Source organism: Culex pipiens, chromosome 3, assembly GCF_016801865.2.
Source record: "Culex pipiens pallens isolate TS chromosome 3, TS_CPP_V2, whole genome shotgun sequence".
Classification (NCBI taxonomy): Eukaryota; Metazoa; Arthropoda; class Insecta; order Diptera; family Culicidae; genus Culex; species Culex pipiens.
In genome coordinates, this window is record NC_068939.1 from 46963994 (window position 1) to 46973345 (window position 9352).

Consider the following 9352-nt stretch of genomic DNA (forward strand, 5'->3'; position numbering starts at 1 on the left):
TCAGGTTGATTTTTGAATTGATCAATAAATGGACCATTATTTATTTTGCTATTTCTTTGAAAAAAAAAACAAAAACTTCAACTACCGTTATCTTCCTTTTATAAGAAAGGCTCTATCTCACCTTAGGTGGAATTAAATCGGGGTTTTAGCTAAAATATGGAACAAATGAGGCACCTATTCGAAGAAGATGAAATTATTAAACTTTTTAGCAGTGCTTTTTAGTGTAGTGTGTAGTGTTCTTGTTTTTATTTCTTAAATTTACACTAATTTGAACTTTCCACAATGTTCTGTCGATGACTACTAACCGTAATAAGTTGATATCTAAGGTGTGTTCCAACAATTGACTTCTTTCTTCCATAAGCCACAGGATACCAGTAGGTTATGTTCGCAAAAAGCGTGATGAACTTAACCTCTTGCGTACAGACAGCGTGAATTCTCTGCCGACAGACAAGGGGGTGCAGCCACACAGTTATAGAAAGTACAACATGTTGACTGATTCTGCGTATATTCAACGTTGCGGCTGTCAAGTGTTATTCATTGTTGCATTGATCAAGAGGATTTCAAGAAGGTACCTTCGAGATCGTTTAAAGTAATTCAGAGTAGCTGAGCGCGTGCAGCAAATCCTACGCACCCCCCAAGAACAAGTGCTAATCCCTCCACTCTGATGACCCGAACTCGTACAGCCTCACAAGTCTCACCACATTTCACAATCGTTCGATCCTTCTGCACTGGCTCCAGGCACTCAAACGTGCCACAGTTGAACTTCAACTTGAAGTTTTATGGCAGACAGGCCGGTGGCCACTTTTAACGGTCATCAACGGTCAATCATCAACCGTTCGACAGCCGACGATGCCACCGCCGCCACGATCTGACTCATGCTGATACCAAATGGTCCATTCCGAGATATGGGCTCGTCGTCGTCGGCGTTCGTAATTTGGAGCAAGGTTAGGGCCCGAAATTTGAACCAGCTCGTGCCGGGGCCTTCCCCCAAAAGTGGTCCAAACTGCAGGATGCTGGCGATGACCTCTGACTGCGTTAGTAATGTAAATTTTTGTCAAGAAATGTTTCTTTAAACAGACAATTATGGCCACTTTACAAAGGACAAATTTCGTCCTATCATAGCTCAATTTAGCCCAATTTGAACTCCAAGCGAAAACAACGTTATGCCCAATTTGACGATCGCCGCCCGCTAATGGACCGCTTTTAATCAATCATTAGCGAACGGGAGTCGCTGAGTGGGCAAGCCGACTCTATTGGGTAACCGTTTTCGCATTAAAGTTTGAGGTGTAGGTCGCGCGTAGGTGGAGAACGTGCTTAACGTCGATCTAACGGTTGTTTTAAGGTTTTTTCATCCAATTTACATTTGACAGAGCTTAAATTTGCCGGCGCTTTAAGAAAGTGAAATTATAATTCCATTTTTTCGTCATTAAATGATTGATTTGTGACTTATCCTTGGCTGACGGCGGCTGCTTGGAGTTGACTTGACCTGTCATGAGCGGACTTGTCAAGCAGTTTGATTGAATCTTAAGCACCACCTTAAATGGCTGTTTTGTAACTGTGTTGTGTTGTTTTGACTACGCGACGAAATGTGGCGCACAAAGGTTGTAAGATTGGTAATCGGAACATAGCTTGATAGCATTAGCTTCAGGGTAAACGGGACAAAGTTTTGTGAATTGGTCTTTTGGTGAAGACGTATTTTCGTGAATTTAGAAAAAATCATCTTATTTTAAACTGTTTTGACCACAAATGAGCTAGTCAAAATACAAAAACAAACTGAGCATCAACAACTTAACCATCTCCATTGAATAATGAAATCACAACTTGTTTGCTACACTTATGTTATCGCTCAGTTCCCGGTAATGTTTGCGTTGATTCATCGACTTTAATAAACCGTGTATTCAAGCAAATGCATCCTCCGCACAGTTCCCATCTGGCAGCCAACAAATTAAGTTCGGTTCCTCTTAAGTTGCAAAATGGCCAAATTAATCTTATTTCTGCTTTTGGTGCTAGCATCAAGTGCAGCCATCGATTCCAAGTCCCTAGTGACTCGATACTGTGGAAGAGAATTTGTAAACTTGTTGAAAATGGTTTGTGGGGAAATTGCAGGTAAGTTGTTGATTAAATGAGATTGCTTATTTTTAAAATTAATAAAATCTGTACTTTAAGGGTCCAACGAACATTATATAGCAAAACGTAGTATTGTCGAGAATTGTTGTGTTAATAAATGTACTTTTAACCAATTGAAGGAATATTGTATGAATGGCATGGGTTCTGAATAAAAGTGCATCTGAAACTGACTGTGCCAGAAGAAAGTTTTGAATAAATTATATTCCATTTTCAAATAAATTATATCATATCACTGAAATAGTCATAACTCAAGAGAGAGTTGCCAGATTTTTAATGTTTTGGACTAGAGAGCCTATATGAAGAGGCGAAATGTCACTCTCAGGGTTCCAATCGAACTGTCAAATCGGGGTTCCAATCGAGCAACAAGATAATGCCAGAACAAGGTTGGAATTAATTTAAAATAGTTTTGGCAAAAAAACGAGACTTATAACAAATACAAGTATTGTAAAACTGTTGTTGATAATAATCTGGTAGTTTTTATTATGTTTGTTCTTGTTCGGTATAAGAAAAGTTCCAGCTTGAAAGAAAAACTACAAGTTTTTCAACCTTAAATTTGAATGACTTTGGGTGTTTGAAATTTCTCCCAGAACATTTCATTTCCCTATGTAGGTCCCTATTTTGGACTCGTTGGAAAGGGTTTTCAATTACGTAACCAACGATGGGTCGAATGATGGATTCGGACATCGTTTACATACATTTAATAAGATTCGGCTTAAAAAAATTTAAATATCACTTAAGTGGTCATATCTTGAGACAGGGTTGCTAGAAAAACTAGAATTCAATGGTGCATTGGCTCAAAATTAAAAATCCATTTCTTTTGTAAAAAGAAAAGACTTTTCCAACAAAACAAAATTTTTAAACATCTTTTAACACTGTCTATGACCACTTAAGTGATATTAATGTACTTTTTCTTAGCCGGATCTCACCTCGATTATCTGCATGAAATCATTATCAATCATCCAACTCTTTCATTAGACACATTATCAAAAACCTGTATCTGTATCAAAAACCAAATTTGAGGCCAGAAGTCTATTATTGCTGGATCATTTGTGTGACCCATTTTTGGCAAGGAGTGAGGACAAAACCAACACAGGTGGATTTAGTAAATTTAGCTTTTTATGACTGTATCATTCCAACCAGAATTCCAATCTTCAATGATATTTAATATTAAATCATAAGAAATTTTCTGAACGATTCGAAATAAATATTTTCAGACTTGGACAACCATCCCGAGCATGGGTAAATAACAAGGGAAATGCATAATAATACCTTTCTCTGGAATCAATACCAAATTTTGGTATTCCTGGACCCTTTAAAATTTGCCTTAAGGATTATGCAAGAGCAAAATGTGGTATCATACCAATTTAAGGTATTGTTTTGATTTTGCAAAATTGCAGAATTTGTAAATGGTCGAACACCGCATTTTGGTATTCTTTTGGTATTACAGTATTTTATCAAATTCCTCTGAAACTATGGGAAAATTTTGAGTAATTTTGACAAAATAATTATTTTTGCGCTAAAATGATGTCTCAAAGCTAATGCCTTCATTGAAAACCGGAAATTTCAAACTTGATTTTAAACATTTTTGATATACCCCCTATAGAAATGACTTGAAATTGTGGAAAATATTCTAAGTCAGGATGGCACATTTTGGTATTATTTTTGTATTAAAGTGTTTTATCAAATTCCTCTGAAACTATGGGAAAATGTTGACCAATTATGACAAAATAATTAATTTTGAGCTTAAATGATGTCTCAAAGCGAATGCTTTTATTGAAAACCGGAAATTTCAAACTTGATTTTAAACATTTTTGATATACCCCCTAAAGAAATGACTTGAAATTGTGGAAAATTTTCAAAGTTAGGATGCCACATTTTGGTATTATTTTGGTATTGAAAGGATTATTCAAATTCCTCTGAAACAACGGAATTTTTTTTTTAATTTTGACGAGATAATTAATTTTTATTTGACTTGAAGCCTAAAAATGTTAAAGCTGATTTTCATATTTTTTTGATATACCTTCTAAGATAATAGAAATAAAAAAAAAAGTTATCTAAGTTGGGATAACTAAATACTTTGAAAAACGAGTTAATCAACAGATTATTGAATTTTGGTGAATTTTAATCCTTATTTTTCAATCTTGTTATTTTTCAGAATCTTCAAGAACTTCAAGCACAGGCCGTTCATCAATGACAAATGCATTCAATGTGGTGAAGAATATCACTAAGAACAACTTGGAATCATCAGGTGAGTAGATTTGGCTGTTGCATATGGATCATTTCCGTTTTATCATCAACTGAAACTGCTGCACTAAAAATGGTATGAAAATACCAAATGTTAGTATTACTTGTGCAAATACCAGCGACCAAAATGTGCCCTTGGTTGCCCAGTAATAGATGGTAAAATACCATGAAATCATACCAAAATCATGTATGTGGAAGACCACAGGAATACCAAATATGATTTTGCAAGGGCGCGGGAATACCTAAAAATAAAACTATGGCAATACCAGACATGCATCGGCACTATGAGCTCTTTCTAACGGCACTCAGCTTGTTCTAGATGGCATTTTCGTTTAAAGCAATGTTATGCTTGTTGCTAGGTAAAAATCTCTTGGTTTTGGCTTGAATAATGTGTAGAAAACATTGGTTCATTGGAAAACCCGATTTTAGCTATAATTTCATGTAAATGTTCTCTTAAGCTCTCAAGAAGAACGTCTTAAAAGCTCTTTGAGTGCAATTAAGAGTTCTTAACCTATATCTCAGTTGGGTTTCAAAATAATCTCTCAGGGTCTTCGGGAGCCTTGAAGACAAGCGTAATTAGCGTATTCTAATCACTGGCACAACATGCTGGGTATCTTCTACGTGAAATGCCAAGCAAGTTCTTCTAAAAGAGGAGTTAGAGCGGATGCATGTCTGGGCAATACCAACTTGTGTGCGTGTATACGGGAGTAAAGTCGTTCTCCGGACCGTTCCGCCGGTATTCGCCCAAAACTCGCGGTAAAGTGGTGATTCGCGGCGTAAAGTGACCGGATTCGTCGCAGGAACGCGCAGTGAATCCGCTACCGGTGAAATCCGAACCCGCCGGTCGTTAATTTCGGTGAATTTAGTGCGCGAAATTTCGTTCGGCCACGGGTCAAAGCAGCAGCAGCAGCAGGAAAAAAACAATACACCTAGCCGGGCCCCTTTGAACAGTCGTCGTCGTCGTCGTCCCTCGACCACGCTGTCTTTTGTGTGCGGCTGATAGTGTAGTGTGGAAGAAGCAAATACAACTTTGCGACACGGAAAGCGCGGAGTGTGGGAAAAAAGTTTTTAAAAGCAGTGAAAAGTTTTAAGAATTTTTAAAGAAAATTAATTAGAGCAAAGTGAAGTGAAGTGTTTTACTGCCCCCACCACACACAAAGCCCCCCCCCCCCCTCCTCCCGCAAGAGCGTCTGTTCCCCAGGTAAGGGGCGGCTCAAATCGGGTGGCGTTCGAGTACTAGTGCGTTGTAAGCGTCTGTATCCCAGGTCAGGGGCGGCTGACAACAGCGGGTGTTGGATCCACTCCCCCCCCCTCCCCCCTTCGAGCGTCTGTTCCCCAGGTTAGGGGCGGCTCAAGGTAACTGGTGTCCTGCTCCATCGTCGAGGTAAGCGTCTGTTCTCCATGTTAGGGGCGGCTTACAGCAGATAGAGTTTGGACCCCCCCCCCCCTCGAGCGTCTGTTCCCCAGGTTAGGGGCGGCTCGAAACAGCGTCTGTTCCCCAGGTTAGGGGCGGCTGATTAAAAGTCCCAGTGCCAGGGTGGGACTCTAAACAGTCCTGGTACGACGGTCCTCCGGCGAGACAGGGGGTTGGTGATGGCTACACGCACCCGCCGTAAAACCCAAGTGCAGAGAGCTCCAGATGCGAGCCGATCCAATCGCCGACCCGATTTTCGGGGATCCAGGGATTGGAAACTCGGGACGTGGAACTGCAGGTCTCTCAACTTCGATGGGAGCGACCGCATTCTTCACAACGAATTGCGGGTCCGCGGTCTCGAAGTCGTGGCGCTGCAGGAGGTGTGCTGGACGGGGAAGGACCACCGAGAATTCGGTGGGTATACTATGTATTGGAGCGGCGGCGATACACACGAGCTGGGGACAGCTTTTATCGTGCTGGGTGAAATGGCGAAGCGCGTGATTGGTTGGTGGCCAGTCAACGACAGAATGTGCCGGTTGAGAATCAAGGGCCGATTCTTCAACCTGAGCATCATCAACGTACACAGCCCGCACATGGGAAGCGACGCCGATGACAAGGACGCTTTCTACGAGCTTCTTGACCGCGAGTACAGGAAGTGTCCAAAACACGACGTCAAGATTGTCATCGGCGACTTGAACGCTCAAGTTGGCCAGGAGGAGGAGTTTAGACCGGTTATTGGGAGGTTCAGCGCCCACCAGCAGACGAACGAGAACGGCCTACGACTCATCGACTTCGCTACCTCCCGAAACATGGCCATACGTAGTACCTTCTTCCAGCACACCTCCCTATACAAGTACACCTGGAGATCACCAAACGACACGGAGACTCAAATCGACCATGTTCTCATCGATGGTCGGCACTTCTCGGACATAATCGACGTCAGAACCTACCGTGGCGCGGACATCGACTCGGACCACTACCTGGTGGTGGCTAAGCTGCGCCAACGCCTGTCTGAGGTCAACAAGATCCGGTACCGTCGCCCGCAGCGGTATAATCTGGAGCGGCTCAAGGACCATGAGGTCGCTACCCAGTACGCGCGGGAACTCGAAGCTGCGTTGCCTGACGAGGGTGAGCTTGCCGAAGCCCCTCTGGAGGCCTGCTGGAGCCATATGGAAGCAGCCATCAACGCAGCGGCATCGAGCGCCATCGGGTACGTGGACCGAGTTCGACGGAACGGCTGGTTCGACGAGGAATGTCAGGCGATTTGGGACGAGAAGAAAGCAGCGCGGGACAAGTGGCTGCTGCACAACACCCGTGGGAACAAGGAGTCGTACAAACAGTTGCGAAGACAGCAAACCCATCTCTTCCGGGATAAGAAGCGCCGCCTGGAAGAGTTGGAGTTCCAGGATATGGAGCAGCTGTATCGCTCCAACGAAACGCGTAAGTTCTACAAGAAACTCAGTCAATCCCGGACTGGCTTCATGCCGCGAGCCGAAATGTGCCGGGATAAAGACGGAGGAATCTTGACGGACGAGCGTGAGGTGATCGAAAGGTGGAAGCAGCACTTCGACGAGCACCTGAACGGCCCAGAGGCGGAGTACGAGGACGACGGGGGAAACGACGTCAGCGGTATGGTGGACGGCGAGGACGAGCCAGCACCCACGATGAGGGAGGTTAAGGATGCCATCAAGAAGCTGAAGAACAACAAAGCAGCGGGTAAGGATGGTATCGGTGCTGAACTTATCAAGATGGGCCCGGACAAGCTGGCGGCCTGTCTACACCGGCTGATCGTCAAGGTCTGGGACACAGAACAGCTACCGGAGGAGTGGAAAGAGGGAGTAATATGCCCGATCTACAAGAAGGGGGACAAGTTGGAATGTGAGAACTATCGTGCCATCACTATTCTCAACGCGGCCTACAAAGTGCTGTCTCAGATCATCTTCTGTCGTCTGTCGGAGCGAGCAAAGGATTTCGTTGGGCCGTACCAAGCCGGTTTTGTGGAGGGGAAATCGACGACGGACCAAATCTTTTTGCTACGCCAAATCCTCCAAAAATGTCGCGAGTACCAGATCCCGACGCACCACCTGTTCATCGATTTCAAAGCCGCGTACGACTCGGTCGATCGCGAAGAGCTATGGAAGATCATGTACGAGAACGGCTTTCCCGGGAAGCTGATCAGACTGGTGAAATCAACGATGGACGGGGCACGGTGCAGCGTGAAGATTTCGGGGGCGATGTCCGACCCGATCGAATCGTGCAAGGGACTGCGACAAGGCGACGGTATCTCCGGCCTCTGTTTCAACATTGGGCTTGAAGGTGTAATGAGGCGGGCGGGCTTCAACATGCGGGGCACGATTATCAACCGATCCAGCCAATTCATCTGCTATGCCGACGACATGGACATTGTCGGCAGGACGTTCGAGGAGGTGGCCAGGCGGTACACCGAATTGAAGCGGGAAGCAGAAAAGGTTGGATTGAAGGTGAATGTGGCGAAGACGAAATATCTGCTGGCAGGAGGAACCGAGTCCCTTAGGGCTCGCATAGGACCGAGCGTGACGATCGACGGCGACGAGTTCGAGGTCGTGGAGGAGTTTGTGTACCTCGGTTCGTTGGTAACGTCTGACAACAACTGCAGCAGAGAAATTCGGAGGCGCATCATCACCGGTAGTCGTGCCTACTATGGACTCCACAAGACCCTACGGTCTGGTCATCTTTCCCGGCGTACAAAGTGCACCATGTACGAAACGCTGATAAGACCGGTCGTTCTCTACGGGCACGAGACGTGGACGATGCTCGAGGAGGACCTGCAAGCACTTGAAGTTTTCGAACGGCGAGTGCTTAGGACGATCTTTGGCGGCGTGCGTGAGAACACGGTATGGAGGAGAAGGATGAACCACGAGCTGGCGCAACTCTACGGCAAGCCAAACATTCGGAAAGTCGCCAAGGCTGGCCGGATCAGGTGGGCCGGACACGTCGCGAGAATGCCGGACGCGCTGGTTGCGCGCCAACCGAACCAGACTATCAATCCGGTGAAGTTGGTGTTCAATTCGGAGCCGTCTGGAACGCGGCGGAGGGGGGCGCAACGTGCAAGGTGGTTAGACCAAGTGGAGGAAGATCTTCGAAGTGTGGGAGTTCCGAGTTGGAATTGGAGAGTAGCAGCCCAAGACCGAGTTCAGTGGCAGCGCATCTGGAGACAGCCCATGACCCGGGGGTTGTCTGAGCAGTAAAAGTAAAGTAAGTAAGTTTTGGTATTCAAGCAATGTTCAAAAATCCAGAAGACCTCAACTTGTATTGAAATGGTTTTATTTTGTGGTATTATTTTACCTTTGGAATATCATGGTTTGGTATTGTTGTGCCCTTCCACATACAAGACTTTGGTATGATTTCATGGTATTTTACCATCTATTACTGGGCAACCAAGGGCACATTTTGGTCTCTGTTATTTGCTCAAGTAATACCAAAATTTGGTATTCCCGTGTTATTTACCCCTGCTCGGGATTAGCACTATTAAATAGTTCGAAAAATAACAAAAAATCAAGTTTGGTTTCAAATCCTATTTTTAAAAAA

At 44.5% G+C, this 9352-nt stretch overlaps 1 long non-coding RNA gene across 1 annotated transcript; it reads left to right on the top strand.

The window, feature by feature from the left end:
• Positions 1-1908: 1908 nt before the first annotated feature.
• Positions 1909-2349, top strand: LOC120412633 (uncharacterized). The gene is made up of 2 exons (XR_005604837.2): positions 1909-2106; positions 2167-2349. It is a non-coding gene; the product is annotated as an uncharacterized LOC120412633 (long non-coding RNA).
• The last annotated feature ends 7003 nt before the right edge of the window (positions 2350-9352 follow it).